At 43.4% G+C, this 16,278-nt stretch overlaps 1 pseudogene across 1 annotated transcript; it reads left to right on the forward strand.

The window, feature by feature from the left end:
• The first annotated feature begins 299 nt into the window (after window positions 1–299).
• On the forward strand, window positions 300–1,656 carry LOC308240199 (cytochrome b-c1 complex subunit 2, mitochondrial-like; annotated as a pseudogene). Its single transcript has one exon. The product of its transcript is annotated as a cytochrome b-c1 complex subunit 2, mitochondrial-like (transcript).
• The last annotated feature ends 14,622 nt before the right edge of the window (window positions 1,657–16,278 follow it).

Genomic DNA, 16,278 nt, shown 5'->3' on the forward strand with positions numbered 1-16,278 from the left:
AGGTGATGCACCCACTATAGAAAACCGTATGGAGGTTCCTAAAACAAAATTATAAACAGAGCTACCTTATGACCCAGTAATTTCACTTCTGGATATATATCCAAAGAAACCCAAAACACTAATTGGAAAATATAAATGCAACCCTATGTTCATTGTAAAGTTATTTAAAGAAGGAAAATATGAAAGCAACCCAAATGCCCATCAATAGATGAGTGGGTACAGAAAAATTGGTACAAGTCCTCAACCATCTTGCTTTCCTTTACATTGGCAGTGGCAGTAGGTCAGAGAAATTTTGGGCCATGCAGCTGCTAAATAGAGCCAGGTCTTTCTTGAGATTTTATTCCCTCAAAGTTGCTCCCAAAGTGAAAGCCATGACTACCCTTGCAGGAGTGCCTCCACATCCTCAGGACCTTGGGTTTATCAAATTACCAAATAGTTTAGTGATTGCTTCTCTGGAAAACTATGTTCCTGCATCAAGAGTTGGTTTGTTCATTAAAGCAGGCAGTAGGTACAAGGACTCTAACAACTTAGGAACCTTTCATTTGCTTCATCTTGCATCCAGTCTGACTACAAAAGGAGCATCACCTTTCAAGATAACCCATGGAATTGAAGCAGTTGGTGGTAAATTAAGTGTGACTTCAACAAGGGAAAACATGGCCTACACTGTGGAATGTCTGCAGGATGACATCAATATTCTAATGGAGTTCCTGCTCAATGTCACCACAGCACTTGAATTTCGTCATTGGGAGGTAGCTGCCTTCGTCTCAGCTAAGGATTGAGAAAGCTGTGGCTTTTCAGAATCCACGGGCTCATATCATTGAAATTTGTACCCTGCCGCTTACCGACATGCCTTGGATAACTCCTTGTATTGTCCTGATTATAGGATTGGAAAAGTGATAACAGATGAGTTACTTTACTATGTTCAGAACCATTTTACAAGTGCAAGAATGGCTTTGATAGGAGTTGGTGTGAGTCATCTTGTTATGAAGCAAGTTGCTGAACAGTTACTGAACATTAGGGGTGGGCTTAGTTTATCTGGTGCAAAGGCCAGATACCATGGAGGTAAAATTTGAGAACAGAATGGAGACAAACTCCTCTATGCTGCTTTGGCAGCAGAAAAGTGCTACCGCAGGAAGGGCAGAAGCAAATGCACTTAATGTTTTCCAGCATGTTCTGGGTGCTGGGCCACATGTCAAGAGAGGCAGCAATGCCACCAGCCCTCTGAACCAAGTTGCTGCCAAGGGGATTCACCAGCCATTTGACATATCCCCTTCTAATGCCAGTTACTTAGATTCTGGACTCTGGAATTTATACTATCTCCAGACTGCAGCTGCCAGAGATGTTATGAAGGCTGCCTACAATCAAGTAAAAGCAATTGATCAAGGAAACCTTTCCAGTACAGATGTCTAGACTGACAAGAACAAGCTGAAACCTAAGTACCTAAAGTCATTGGGGTATTCTGAGGGATTCCTGGATGAAGTCAGATCTCAGGCTCTTGTTGCTGGTTTGTACATGCAACCATCCACAGTCCTTTAGCATATTGACTCAGTAGCTGACACCTATGTCATAAATGCTGCAAAGGAGTTTGTTTCTGTCCAGAAGTCAATGGCAGCAAGTGGAAATTAGGGGCATACACCTTTTGTTGATGAGTTTTAATACTGAAACACATTGCAGGAAAGAGCTGGATGTTTTCTCAACCTAAAGCAGCAAATACATGAAAGTCACAAGTCTATAATGTAACAATTATCTATTTTTCAATAAAGTTAAATATCTTAAAAAGTAAAATGCAAGTAATTGTTCCCAGTCTACCTAAAGTAAATAAAACATTCTAAGTATTTAAAAAGTGGTACATATGTACAATGGGTTATTACTTGACTGTAAAAAGTAATGAATTGTTACCATTGTGAAAACATGGATGGACCAAGAGGGTATTATGCTGAGTGAAATAAGTCAGACAAAGAAAGACTAATACCATAAGATTTCACTTATATGTGGAATCCAGAGAACAAAATAAATGAACAAATAAAACAGAAGCAGACTCAAAGACACTGAGAAGAGACTGATAGCTGCCAGATTGGAGGGGATTGGGGACTGGATGAAAAAAGTGAAGGGATTAAGAACTACAAATTGGTAGTTACAAAATAGTCAAGGAGATGTAAAATACAGACATAGGGACTATAGTCAATAATATTGGTGGTGTAAGGTAGGTAAATTATATGATTGTCTAACCACTACCCTGTATGTCTGAAACTAATATAAAATAATACCGAATGTCAACTGTAATTAAAAAATAAAATATAAAAGGGGGAGGTATTTCTTGTTGCTTTGTTGATGGTTTCTTTTGCTGTGCAGAAGCTTTTTATTATTATGTATTCCCATTTGTTTATTTTCTCCTTAGTTTCCATTGCTCTAGGAGCTATATTGATAAAGATATTGCTATGACATATGTCTGATATTTTGCTGCCTATGGATTCTTCTAAGATTTTTATGGTTTCCCATTTTATGTTTAAGTCCTTTATCCATTTTGAGTTTATTTTTGTGTATGGTGTAAGTTGGTGGTCTAGTTTCATTTTTTTGCATGTATCTGTCCAATTTTCCCAACACCATTTATTAAAGAGACTGTCTTGACTCCATTGTATGCTCTTGCCTACTTTGCCAAATTTTAATTGAGCATACTAGCTTGGATTGATTTCTGGGTTCTCTGTTCTGTTCCATTGCTCTATATGTCTGTTCTTGTGCTAGTACCAGGCAGTTTTGAGAACAGTGGCTTTGTAATATAGCTTGATATCTGGTATAGTGATCCCTACAATTTTGTTCTTCTTTCTCAAGATTGCTGCAGCTATTCAGGGTCTTTTTTATCCCATATGAATTTTTGGAGAGTTTTTTCTAGATCTGTGAAATATGCCGTTGGTATTTTAATAGGGATTGCACTAAATCTATAGATTGCTTTGGGTAGTATGGACATTTTAATGATGTTGATTCTACCAATCCATGAATATGATATAGTCTTCCATTTGTTTAGGTCTTCCTCTATTTTTTCTTTTTCTTTTTAAAAATATGTTTTATTAATTTCAGAGAGGAAGGGAGAGGGAGAGAGAGATAGAAACATCAATGCTGAGAGAGAATCATTGATTGGCTGCCTCCTGCAAGCACCCTACTGGGTATTGAACCTGCAACCCAGGCATGTGCCCTTGACTGGAATCAAACCAGGGACCCTGCAGTCCACAGGCTGACACTTTATCCACTGAGCCAAACTGGCTCTTTTTTAAATGCCCACTGTGTGGGAGAACATATTGTCAAATGATCTATCTGATAAGGGCCTAATCACAAAATGTATAAGGAACTCATACATCTTAACAAAAGGAAGATAAATAATCTAATAAAAATGGACAAAGGATTAAAATAGACAGTTTCAAAAGTGGCCATACAGAAGGCCAAGAGACATATGAAAACATGCAAAAAGTCACTAATCATCTGAGACATGCAAAACAAAATGACAATGAAATACCACCTCACACCTGTCGGAAGGGCTATCATCAACAAATTTCTGGGTATTAATTTTATATCCTGCTATATTGCCAAATTCATTTATTAAATCTAGTATTTTCCTGATGGAGTTTTTAATTGAAGCAGTAATAATAATAATAAAAAAACTTCTAGCAAACAAAAGCCCTGGACCGGATGGCTTCACATGGGAGTTTTACCAAACATTCAAAGAAGAACTAACACATATCCTCCTCAAACTATTCCAAAAAATTCAGAAAGAAGGAACGCTGCCAAGTTCTTTCTGTGAGGCCAGCATTACCCTAATCCCAAAACCATATAAAGACACTACAAAAGAAAGAGAATTACAGGCCAATATCCCTGATGAACATAGATGATAAAATCCTCAACTAAATTCTAGCAAATTGGATTCAGCAATACATTAGAAAGATCATACACCATGACGAAGTAGAAATTATTCCAGGGATGAAAGGCTGGTACAATATCCACAAATCAATAATGTGATACATCCCATCAACAAACTGAAATATAAAAACCACATGATCATATAAATAGATGCAGAAAAAGCATTTGACAAAACCCAACACCCTTTTTTGATAAAAACTCTCAACAAAGTGGGACTAGAGAGATCATACCTCAATGTAATAAAAGCTCTATATGACAGACCTATAGCCAACATCATACTCAATGGACAAAAGCTAAAACCATTTCCCATAAAGACAGGAACAAGACAGGGATGCCCACTTTCATCACTCCTGTTCATCATAGTACTAGAAGTGCTAGCCATAGCTATCAGACAAGAAGAAGAAATAAAAGGCATCCAAATTGGAAAGGAGAAAGTAAAAGTGTCTCTATTCGCAGGTGACATGATACTTTCCCTTTCTCTTGGGTCTTGTTTGTCTGTTCTGTCAATCAGAGTGATTGTGATGCTAAACTTTAGGTATAGTTAGCAGCCCTGCAAACTCCAAAGATGTCTTTGTGTTGGAGGTGGAGGGTGGTGCTGGTAATGGGATGGAAACCCCAAAGGAAAAAGCTTAGAATAAAGAGCATTTTTGTGTGTTTTTTTTTAAGATCCAGCAGAGCCATGCATCTGCAAATAAGTTACAGGCCAACTAGGTGAACCCTCACTGCAGAATCTGTCACTCATTGTCTGTGGTGAGTTTGCTTGTGAAACAGTGCATGCACTTCTTACAATTGTGTGTATTAACTCAATGCTGAATTTCACCAACTGGCAAATTGAAAGTGCAAGAAAAACACCAGCTACTCAGTTGGCTGAGGCTGATGTATATATACCATGGGACTTTTTCTTTCTCTATTAGTTTAGAACAAGTATGTCAAACTCGAGGCCTGCAGGCCGCATGCAGCCCACAATGAATATTTTTGTGGCCCAGCCAATATAATGGTATGTAAGAAACATTTTAATAAAAATTTTGTAACTTAATTTTTACAATATCCTGTTATACATAATTACTAATAACGAAAGACAACATTTGATAATAACTGATTATTATAATCATGTTCCATTCATTTCTCTTACGTGCCTTATGAGCAGGTGCACCATTTCTCTCCACTAATACTAGGAGCAAATAGTTTAGCAGTTGATTGCCACGCCATTACTCTTGGACTAACTTGTTAGTGTGGCCTACAGGAAATATTTCGCTTATGGAGAACAAGAAAAATAGGTTTATTTGCATTACACTTATTATTTGTGCAGTTATTCAGTGTCTGGTAAGTTAATGTTCAAGAAAAAATATTAAATTGTAAAAAAAATGTTCTATTATTTATGTTAACGATTACTTATTTATTTCAGCCCTTTGTATTCAGCATATCTCTATCGAAATAAACCTAAGTTTCTATGAAAATTGAAGCTTTTGATTTTTGGGGGCCCACATAAACTTAAACCTTGTGTATTTGTCCCATGTTAGCCTTTGATTTGACATGCTTGGTTTAGAGTATCTCATCTTGATGCTTATCTTCTCATTCATCTCTTACCTAATGCTATCTCAGCAAGGAAATTCCAAAATAGGGCGAGTAATCATTAGTCTTAACCAAACTGCTCTGAACATGTAACACATAGAGAGGAGGCTTTCTCCAGGAAGACAACAACTGGGTAGTTTTACTGAGACTCAATAAAAAAAAACACATCTAAAGCTCTGATTCTCACTTTCATTTAAAATATAACGATTCAAGACTTTATGCTTCTGTGTGGCTGGGTTTTTAAGGTTCTGACCATATTTCCTATCCTGGATGACAGTACAATTAGGATGTGGTCAAAGCAGTGCAGCAAAGTAGTGTGTGATCTAAAGGTTCCTCTCCCTCCCCAAACCTTCTCTCAAAAAATTTCATCAAATAATTTAGTCTAAAAATTTTCCAGGATCAGAAATTAATTTGGATAAATGTTATCTTCTTTTAAAGTGCAGTGTCCTGTGATCGTTCAAGAGATCTCAATTATCCCTACATGAGCTTGAATTAGTTCACCAGATTGATTTATACCTTTTATTTAGTTGGACCTGTAGTATAAAGACCACACATTTTAATGATGAGGAGGGAGAATGGAAGACTAATTTTTAAACATGATGGATAAAAAGACATTTTGGTGGAGAGGAATGGCACAGGGGCCAACTAGAGAACAGAATTTGGGAGGGAAGAACAAGGACATTGAGAACACAATCTTAAATTTCAAAATAAACTAATGCAATTTTTCAGGGTTCACATTAGGCTCTTACCAGTACTTATCAGCTTTTGGCTTCATAAATTATGTTTAATTATTGGCAGCAGCAAACAGAAAATCATTTCATCAGAATGTCTCAAATAGTAATAAGAGAATCAGAGCCTTCTACAAGGCTCCTGCTAGTTTTCCTTGCATTTGACTTACTCATCCTACTTCTTCCACATGGCTATGCCAACACCCAATACCCAGGTTGCTCTGCTAAACAACACTTGGCCTGCACAAGGGATCTATGGCTATTTGGCTTTTTCTTCCCCACCTTTTTATTTCTTAGGTTATCATCCTGGAGGATGAGGGATTTGAGGAGGAAAGATTTCCTATCTAGGGCTTTATCCTCTCTCTATTAAAATGTTCAAGTGTCCTAAAGTCCATCTCCCCTGTGTTAAGAAATGGACTAAATAGCATCCAGTGCAGGGGTGGGTGCTACTCATAAGTTTGTCTTAAATGCTTTCACTATAGGCCTACCTAGAGGGTAGGGAATTAATGATGGCTTGTCGAGGGCCCTTGCAAGCCCCTTGATCCTCTGATTCTAAGAGAAATTGCTGTTTCCTTTTCAGAATGTCATAATGGAGTTGGTTTCCCTGGTTCCCAGCCTACTCCTGACTACAGCAGTTTCAGTAATTATCTCCCTGAGCTCAAGCTTTGAGAAGACTGGAAGCAGGCAGAATGCTTTGCCAGCACCCAACCCAATTCAACCTCCCTAGAACCCTATGCCATCAGGGATCAGACTGTGTCTCAGGGGACTGGAGACAGGCACAGCATGGATATGCATAAACAGCTCTGACTATCTCTCTCCTAGTTGTTTCTAATAAGCTAAACCTAGGAAAAGAGAGATATACACTCTTAAGGAAAACACAAATGATGCAATGTCATTGTACTGGTTTCCCACAAAACTGATATCCCAAGCAATCTACATGTTTTCTGTTTAACTACTTATGAAGGGCTTTACTTTGCACAATGACAAGTGCATTGTAAAAGCAAGTATTTATTCTTATATCCACCCAGGGACGTTGTAGACTACAGTTTAATATGTGAAAATTTCCATTCCAGTCTAATTTATACAGAGTTACTCACTTTAGCGCCAAGCAAATAACTTGACTTACTCAAATCATACAAACCAAGGGTCATGTCATAAACATTTGATTATAAATGCCACTGAATATAGGGCTCGAAAGTACTTCTATATGATGCTCTAATTGTGATCAACATTTATTGATTGCTATGTGTCAGGCACGTTCCCAAACACTTTATATGAATTAATTCATTCAATTTTTACAAGAACCCTATAAAGTAGGTACTATAATTACCTCCATTTTACAAACTAAAAGACTGACAGAAAGGTGAGGAACTTGCCTAACATCAAATAGAATGGCAGTTTTTGAAATTCAGGGAGTGACAGCTAATGAGTATGAGAGTCCTTTTCAGAGTAAATAATATATTCTGGAATTAGATGGTGGTGAAGGTTTCAAGACACTGAATTTATTTTAAAACATTGAATTTTTACACTTTGAGATATAAATTATATCCCCATAAAGCTATTATTAAGAAAGTGCCCTGCCCAAAATCAGAGCTAATGCATGACATAGCTAGATTGTCATCCAGCACAGCTTTCTTTATCCTTTATTTTGAATCTCCATTAGTTGTTCCAAAAACACAACTTTTGTGATGGCCTTCCTTTGATCAAAATCCTCTGTGAACTTTCTCATCAAATAAAAACTCCTCACCACCCTTGCTTTACCTTTCATTCTTTTTAAATATATATATTTTTATTAAAAATATTATGAAATATATTTTGATAGTATTTTATTAAATATGTTACAAAAATATAATCTGATAGTATTACAGATACCTCCCACTTCACCCACCATTTTACCCCTTCCTCTCAGACCCTACCCCCACTCCAGGTCTTCACTACCCTATTGCCTGTGTCCATGGGCTATGCATATAAGTACATAAGTTCTTTGACTTACCTCTTCTCAAACTTTCATTCTTAATTTTCACTAAAGATTCATTCCTTACACAACTGAATCCCTACCATGAGCACCGCAACTTGATAGGTAAGACTGAGGATAAGAAGTTTGGGTACCTGTCCTCAAGGATGTAAAGTAGTAGTTGGGTTATAACATGCTGCCCCCCCCCCAACTCTTATAACTATATACAGGCTACACCTAGTGTTGTGGTAATTCAGAAAAGGGGGAGAACTTTTGGATTGTCTTTGAGTGTAGTTGAAGGGATGTGGTAGAAGGAAAGGATTTGTTGTGGAAATAGCATTTGAGTTGGCCCTTGACAAGGAAAAAGCAAAAAGTGTAGATAAAGGTAGTAGAATCCAGGGTAGGTTATGGTTGGATGGGAGTAGAGTGAATATAAAGAGGAGTGTTGTTTTTTTTTCAAGATAGCTATAGAGTAGGTGTAAGCTACACTCACTTCCTCCCTGCGCCAAACCAGATTCAATCAAGCAGGATGACCAACTGAAGGACAGCTGAACAGGAGTATTATATTAAAGGATTTATAGAAGAAGCAACATAGAGGCTGGTAAAAAGGGCAGAGACATAGTGCGGGCTGGCCCCTGCAGAAGCTGGAAGGGTATCTCAGCTGCAAAAGTCCCCACTGAGAAGCATGGGGTCTTAACCCCACGCCAGAACCCCCAACCCAGAGCACCAGGGACAGGAAGTGGAGTTTGCATAGCATCTGGAGGGAGTCTGCTTGTATCCCAGGTGCTCTTTTAAAGAACCAACACATAGGAGCTTGCTCTCGGGCACTCACCTGGGGCTCAGGTAGAGGGATGGCGACTCAGGTCATATGGGAGTAATACAGAGAAGATCTTGGTGGCATGGTTTTGGAGCGAGATCTGGAGGAGCAGCTACTGAGGTCCCAGTCCTGAGTCAGCATCGCACACCTCCCTTAGGCATCATTTTTCCAGGGTTGGGCATTGCTATTCTTACAGCACCAGTGTTGGAAGTGCATGAATCCAACCCTCCAAATACTGGTGACAGTACCCCCAAAGCTTGAGTCCAGCAGAAAGAATTATTGTCTGCACGAAGGGAGCTTTGGTGTGCTCTTTCTCTGGAAAAACTATAGGCAGACGCTCAGACAGGCATTGAACTGTGAGGCTTTGGAATGGGGCCCGTTCTTTCCCCCTCCAGTTGCTGGCTTGGCCAGTACCACCCCCAGTGGAAGGCTGTCTTGATATGTTTTCCCAAGTCCGGGTGGCCCTATCCAGCTGAGCTCAGCTCAGTGGGAAAAAGGGAACACTGCTCACAGCTGGGACCTTTGGAGGCAGTCCATGGCTTGAGACGGCACTGCTAAGAATCTAATGGGAGACATTGAGCTTGCTCCACTCCTGAGGGCTTGACCAGCTCTACTGCCAATGGGAGACTATCTTGATTTGTTATCCAAAGTCCTGGTGGCCCCATGCTGCTGAGTTCAATTTCATGGAAGGAAGGGAATACCGCTCAAGAGCTTGCTCCTCTCCCACATGCTTGGCCAGTGCCATCTGCAATGAAAGACTTTCTTGATCTGTTTCCCAAGTCTTGGTAGCCCTGTCCTGCTGACCTTGCTCTTGCAGTGGGGCCAGCTAGATGCACCCAACTTGATCTAGTGAGGAGATCCTCCTGGAGGAGCTGGAGATGGAGACTCTAGCATAGACTAAGTGGTATGGATCTGGAGTAGGGGTCACATTCTCCTCATTGAGTACTTCACCATGCTGCCCCCAAGAAGGGGATTCACTAGCCTTGTCCTCCCAACCCAGTGGCCCCACCCTACTGAGCTGGTGCCATATGGAAGGGGCAGAGCAGTGTGGCCAGCTTGGGTCCACTCTACAGTCATTCTTCAAAAGGCTCTGGATGAAATCCAGGCAACCTCAGGAGGTGGTAGAGTAGCCAACAGGTGGACGCTAACCTCAGAGAGCCTTGGACATTTTATTGATCTGCCCCCAGCTCAGAGCAGCACGAAGCTGACCATTGTACACAGCTTGGCCTCCCCCACCCACACTCAGGCCTAGTAGACACAGCCATAATCAGTGAATAGCATGATAGCTCCAAACAGGTAGCCCAAGGCTGGTACACACAATGTCTTACACAGACCTACATGGGAACTCCCTACAAGTGGGCCCAAAACAAACACAACCAGTGGTGAGCTTCAAACCTCACCAGAGTTCAACCCAACTAACCATACAAATGGCACAGCCAAAGGTTCTGGAAGGCACCAAACCAGGCTGGGAACAACTATGCCTCAAGGGGCAGTGCCTGAACAGGAACTAATATACAGTGACTTAGGTCTATTCTTATAGTCAGACAACCTGAGGGCAAACTCAACCCATGAATGGGCCAACAGCATTCAAGACTGAACTACAGCAGGAGAGGGCACATAACCCACACCAAAAGAAACATTTACAGGGCACCTAACTCAGGTGATCTAAAAGATTGTGCCATTGAGACTCACAAGGCAACTACATCAGAAAACCCTCATATCAAACTTAGGAAGTCATAGCAGATCTACCTAACATACAGAGTCAAACACAAAAAGGCAGACAAACTGGGAAGACAAAGAAATAAGCCCCAAATGCAAGATCAGAGAAATCCCCAGGAAAAGAATTAAATGAAATGGAAGCAACCAAGTTACCAGATGCAGAGTTTAAAACGATGGTTATAAGCATGCTCAAGGACCTTAGAGGGAGAACAGATGATCTCAATGAGAATTTAAATGAAGAGGTAGTAAGCAGTATAAAGGACATAGAAACCATAAAAAGAACTAGTCGGAAGGAAGAATACAATATCTGGAATAAAGAATACACTAGAAGGCATCAACAGCAGGTTAGATGAATCAGAGGACTCAATCAGTGATTTAGAGGACAAGATAAGAGTAAGCATCCAAGCAGAGCACAAAAAGAAAAGAAAATTTTTTAAAAATGAGGAAAGTCTAATGGACCTCTGGGCCAATATCAAGTTGAACAACATCTATATTACAAGGGTGCCAGAAGGAGAAGAGAGTGAACAAGGGATCAAGTACCCACTGGAAGAAATAATGGCTGATAACTTCCCTAACCCGAGGAAGAAAAATGTCACACAGGTTCAGGAAGCACAGAGAGTCCCAGTCAAGATGAAACCAAAGAGACCCACACTAAACACATCATAATTAAAATGGCAAAGGTTAAAGGCTAAGAGACAATTTTAAAAATAGCAAGAGAAAGACAGTTAATGAACTCCCATAATGCTGTCAGCTGATTTCCCAATAGAAACACTTCAGGCCAGAAGGGATTGGCATGAAACATTCAACCTGATTGAAAGCATGGACCTACAACCAAGAGTACTCTACCCAACAGACTACCATTGAAAATTGAAGATGAAAAAGAGCTTCCTAGACCAAAATAAAAAAAGGTAAAGGAGTTCATTACCCCCAAACTAGTATTGCAAGAGATGTTAAAGTACTTTCTTTAAGAAGAAAAAAATATCCTATATAATAAAGAGGTAATAGTCAAATTGACCATCACACCCTTACAAGATGGCTGCCTATGACCAGGTTTGCAGGGGCCTAGTGAGGAATGACCAAATGACTGAACAAGCAGGCTACATGGGGCAACTAGGCCAGCAGGGGGTTAGTGAGGGACAACCAAATGATTGAACAAGCAGGCTGCATGGGGCGTCCAGGCCAGCAGGGTGGTTAGTGAGAGACTACCAAATGACTGAATAAGCAGACTGTGTGGGGCGACCAGGCCGGCAGGGGGGGTTAGTGAGGGATGACCAAATGACTGAACAGCAGGCTGCTTGGGGTGACCAGGCCGGCGGGGGGCGGGGGGGTGTGTGAGGGGCAACCAGGCCGGGAGGGTAGCAGTTGGGCATAACCAGGCCAGCAGGGGGCCAGTTGGGGGCAATTAGGCTGGCAGGGAGGCAGTGAGGGGTGACTAGGCAAGTTGTGGGGGGGAAGTTAGGAGCGACCAGACTGGCAGAGAGGGGGCAGTTGGGGGTGAACTGGCCACAGCTAGGGGCAGTTAGGGGTGACCAGGTTGTCAGGGAGGGCAGATAGGGGCAATGAGGCTGGCACACAGAGGCAGTGAGGGGCTATCAGACCAGTGGGGGGGGCAGTTAGGGGCAACCAGGCAGGCAGGCAGGTGAGTGTTTAGGAGCCCAGTGGTCCAGGATTGTGAGAAGGATGTCTGACTGCCGTTTTAGGCCCGATCCCAGGGATCGGGCCTAAAACGGCAGTCGGACATCCCCCGAGGTGTCCCGGATTGGAGAGAGTGCAAGCTTGGCTGAGGGGGACCCCCATGCACATATTTCATGCACCAGGCCTCTAATTTCCTATCTAATAAAAGAGTAATATGCAAATTGGCGATACCTCCGCTACACCCACCAGCCACGCCCACCAGCCAATCAGGAGTGAGTATGCAAATTAAACCAACCAAGATGGCTGCAGCCATGGAGAGAGCAGGAGGCTTGGGTTTCCCCAGCAATGGAGGAAGCCAAGCTTTCCACCTGCCCTGGCCTGCCTTGGCCTCCACTTAAGGCTATAAAGTTTCAATTATAGAAGATAAATAAATCCCAACAAAAATGGCTGTGGCCATAAAGCTAGCAGGAGGCTTGGCTCCGCTCAAGGCTGCAAAGTTTCAATTATAGAAGATAAATAAATCCCAGATACCAGGGCCTCTGTTTGGGTCGCCAGGGGGTGTAGCCAGCCTGCAAACCACCACAGGCCCCCCACCCAGGCTGCCTTATGCCCCAAAGGAACCCCCACCCTGATCCAGGACACCCTTCAGGGCAAACCAGCCAGCCCACACCTGTGCACCAGGCCTCTATCCTATCTAATGAAAGAGTAATATGCAAATTGACTGTCACTCCGACACACTACATAGCTGCCCCCATGTGGTCAAAGATGACTGCCCCCATGTGGACACAAGATGGCCACCACAAGATGGCCAGCAGGGGAGGGCAGTTGGGAGAGACCAGGTGTACAAGGGAGGGCAGTTGTGGGCCATGAGGCCAGCAGGGGATGGCAGTTGGGAGGGACAAGGCCTGCAAGGGAGGGCAGTTGGGGGCAATCAAGCTTGTAGGGGAGGGCAGTTAGGGGTGACTAGGCTGGCAGAGGGAAGTTGGGGGGACCAGGCCTGCAGGGGAGGTTAGTTAAAGGGTTACCAGGACTGCAGGGGAGGGTAGTTAGGGGCAAACAGGCTGGCAGGGGAGCAGTTAGGCATCAATCAGGCTAGCAGAGGAGTGGTTAGGGGGTGATCAGGCTGGCAGGCAGAAGTGGTTAAGGGCAATCAGGAATGCAAGCAGGTGAGCAGTTGGGAGCCAGCAATCCTGGATTGTGAGAGGGATGTCTTACTGCCCGTTTAGGGATGTCTGACTGCCCACTTGGATTGGGCCTAAACAGGCAGTCGGACATCCCTTGAGGATTCCCAGATTGGAGAGGGTGCAGGCTGGGCTGAGGGACACACACACCCCATGCACGAATTTCGTGCACAGTGCCTCTAGTAAATATATATATAGAGAGGAACATAGGTATTCCATATAATAAATGGCTAATATGCAAATAGACCGAACTGCGGAACAACTGGAACAATGGAACAACTTGTTGCTATGATGTGTGCTGACCACCAGGGGGCATGCATGGAACATGGTGAGCATTGGCCATGGCAGGATGGTGGAGCAGGTGAGTGGGGGCGCCAGACCAAGGTGGGGTGCCAGTCACTGTCATGGGGACAAGTCTCTGGTGGTTACTAAAAATTATTTCTTCCTGTGCGCTGTGGTCCTGCCCGGCGCTCGCATCTGCTGCCAGTACCTGGCACCGGTCCCTCAGGGCTTCTCCACCTCCCCCTGCTCCTGAGGAGAGAATGGGGCCAGCAGCTGCCTCTTGCACCTGCTGTCAGCAGCCGGCACTGGTCCCAATTGCTAGGCACCATCTGTGGGTGCGAGCAGCAGCTGCCAGCCCCAATCGCCCCTGAGGGCTTCTCCACCTCCCCCTGCTTCTGAGGGGAAATAGGGGCAGCAGCTGCTGCTTGTACCTACTGATGGCGCCTAACAATGGGGACCAGCGCTGGGTGCTGGCAGTGAGTGTGAGTGGCAGCTCCAGCACTGGCTAAGGTTACGAGTAGCAGCTCTTGTGCCATCAGCGGGTGCAAGCTGGGCTGGCACTGTCATTGTGTGTGAGTGGGGGCAGAGATGAGTGGGGCTGCTAGGACAGAGGGGACTGATGGCTGTGGCAGGAGGGGCTGGGTACTGGCACAGAGGATGTGCAGAGACACACCTCTGTGCCCACCACAGGCCTACAGCCCATAGTACCTTTCAAGGTGCACAAATTTGTGCATTGGTCCCCTAGTAAATAATAAAATGGCAATAAATAAATATCTATCAGAAGCTTTTAAGTGTGAATGGATTAAATGCTGCAATCAAAAGACATAGGATAGAGCAAAACCAAGAAGGTGGCATAAGGTATATACCTGTACGTGCTGCCTCTCACAACCACATCAAAACTACAACTAAAAGACAAAACGACTATCATCCAGAACCACCGGAAAGCTGGCTGAGTAGAAGTTCTACAACTAGAAGGAAAGAGAAAAGTGTTTTGAGACCAGGTAGGAGGTGCAGAGGGGCCAAAGAGCAGAGGTACGGAGGCGCGTGAATTGGGTTGGCAACTGGGTGCATTGTTTTTTTCAACTGGAAGGGAGATACAAGCTCCCGACTGCTCTGAACTCCAGTTTCAGGCGAGACTCTGGGGACCCAGACTCTGCGTCGCAAAGCGAGGGTGGCTTTCTCACAGAGGTGCTCGCAGGGATCATTGTTACTGCATGGGAGCATGGGACACGGGGATGCAGAGACATGAAGACCCGGAGACGCAGAGATGGCTGACTGGCCTCCATTGCTGTTTGCTCCGCCCTGGCGATTTCATGAGACCCCACCCCACCCAATTGACAACCCCACCCAAGCTGTGTGCAGCGGCTTTTGCATATGAATGGCCTGTCCTTTAGCAGCCTAACCCAGTGGTCAGTAAACTGCAGCTCATGAGCCACAAGCGGCTCACAAGCTGCGGTTTGCTGCTCTGTTGACTAATGAGTTTGCTGACCACTGGCTTAACCTAACAAACTGAAGCTGGGTCAGAGAGCTCCAAAACTTCCAAACCCCAAACAAAGAGGAGAAATCTGCAGATCTCACTGTAGCTCCTGCTGGGTGGCCTCAGGCAGTAGCTGACTTTGCACCTCCTTGGAGATCCAGGAGCCAGAGTACCTAGTGGTCAGTGTGAGATGATACCAGATTTCAGCTCCTCACATCCATAAGTGATACACTCAAGAGGCAGACTCAGTGAGCACCAAAGCCCCACTGAAGCAAGTCCTGCCCCATAAGGGTGTCTCCAGCATAGCAGTTCTTCCATTATAGACACAGTGGGTCTTCACAGCCAATTGGCCTGGAGGTCAATTCCTCCCAGTGATACCAACAGCAATCAAGACTTAACTACAACAAGACTGTGTACCGAGCCCACAAAGGGGTACACCAAGAGTGTCCACCTCAGGTGATTGGGAAGGCTGAGCCACTGGGCCCTATAGGACACAAAGCACACAAAGCCACTCCATCAACACAGGGAAGCAGCCAAAATGCAAAGACAAAGAAACATGTCACGAATGAAAGAAATGGAGGAAAACAAATTACTGGATATAGAGTTCAAAACCACAGTTATAAGGTTACTCAAGAATCTTCTAGAAACCTCCAAGAAACTTAGTGAGACCTTTAAGGATCTTAATGAGAATGCCAAAAAAATGGAAAAGGACCAGTCAGAAATTAAGCATACACTGTCTGAAATAAAGAATAATATACAGAAATTCAACAGTAGACTAGAGGATCCCAAGAATCAAATCAAAGATTTGAAATACGAGGAAGCAAAAAACACCCAACCAGGTAAGCAAAAAGAAAAAAAGAATCCAAAAATATGAAGATAGTGTAAGGAGCCTCTGGGACAACTTCAAGCGTACCAACATCCGAATTATGGGGGTGCCAGAAGAAGAGAGAGAGCAAGATATTGAAAACCTATTAGAAGAAATAATGACAGAAAACTTCCCCTAC

Source organism: Plecotus auritus (assembly GCF_963455305.1).
Source record: "Plecotus auritus genome assembly, chromosome: X".
Taxonomy (NCBI): Eukaryota; Metazoa; Chordata; class Mammalia; order Chiroptera; family Vespertilionidae; genus Plecotus; species Plecotus auritus.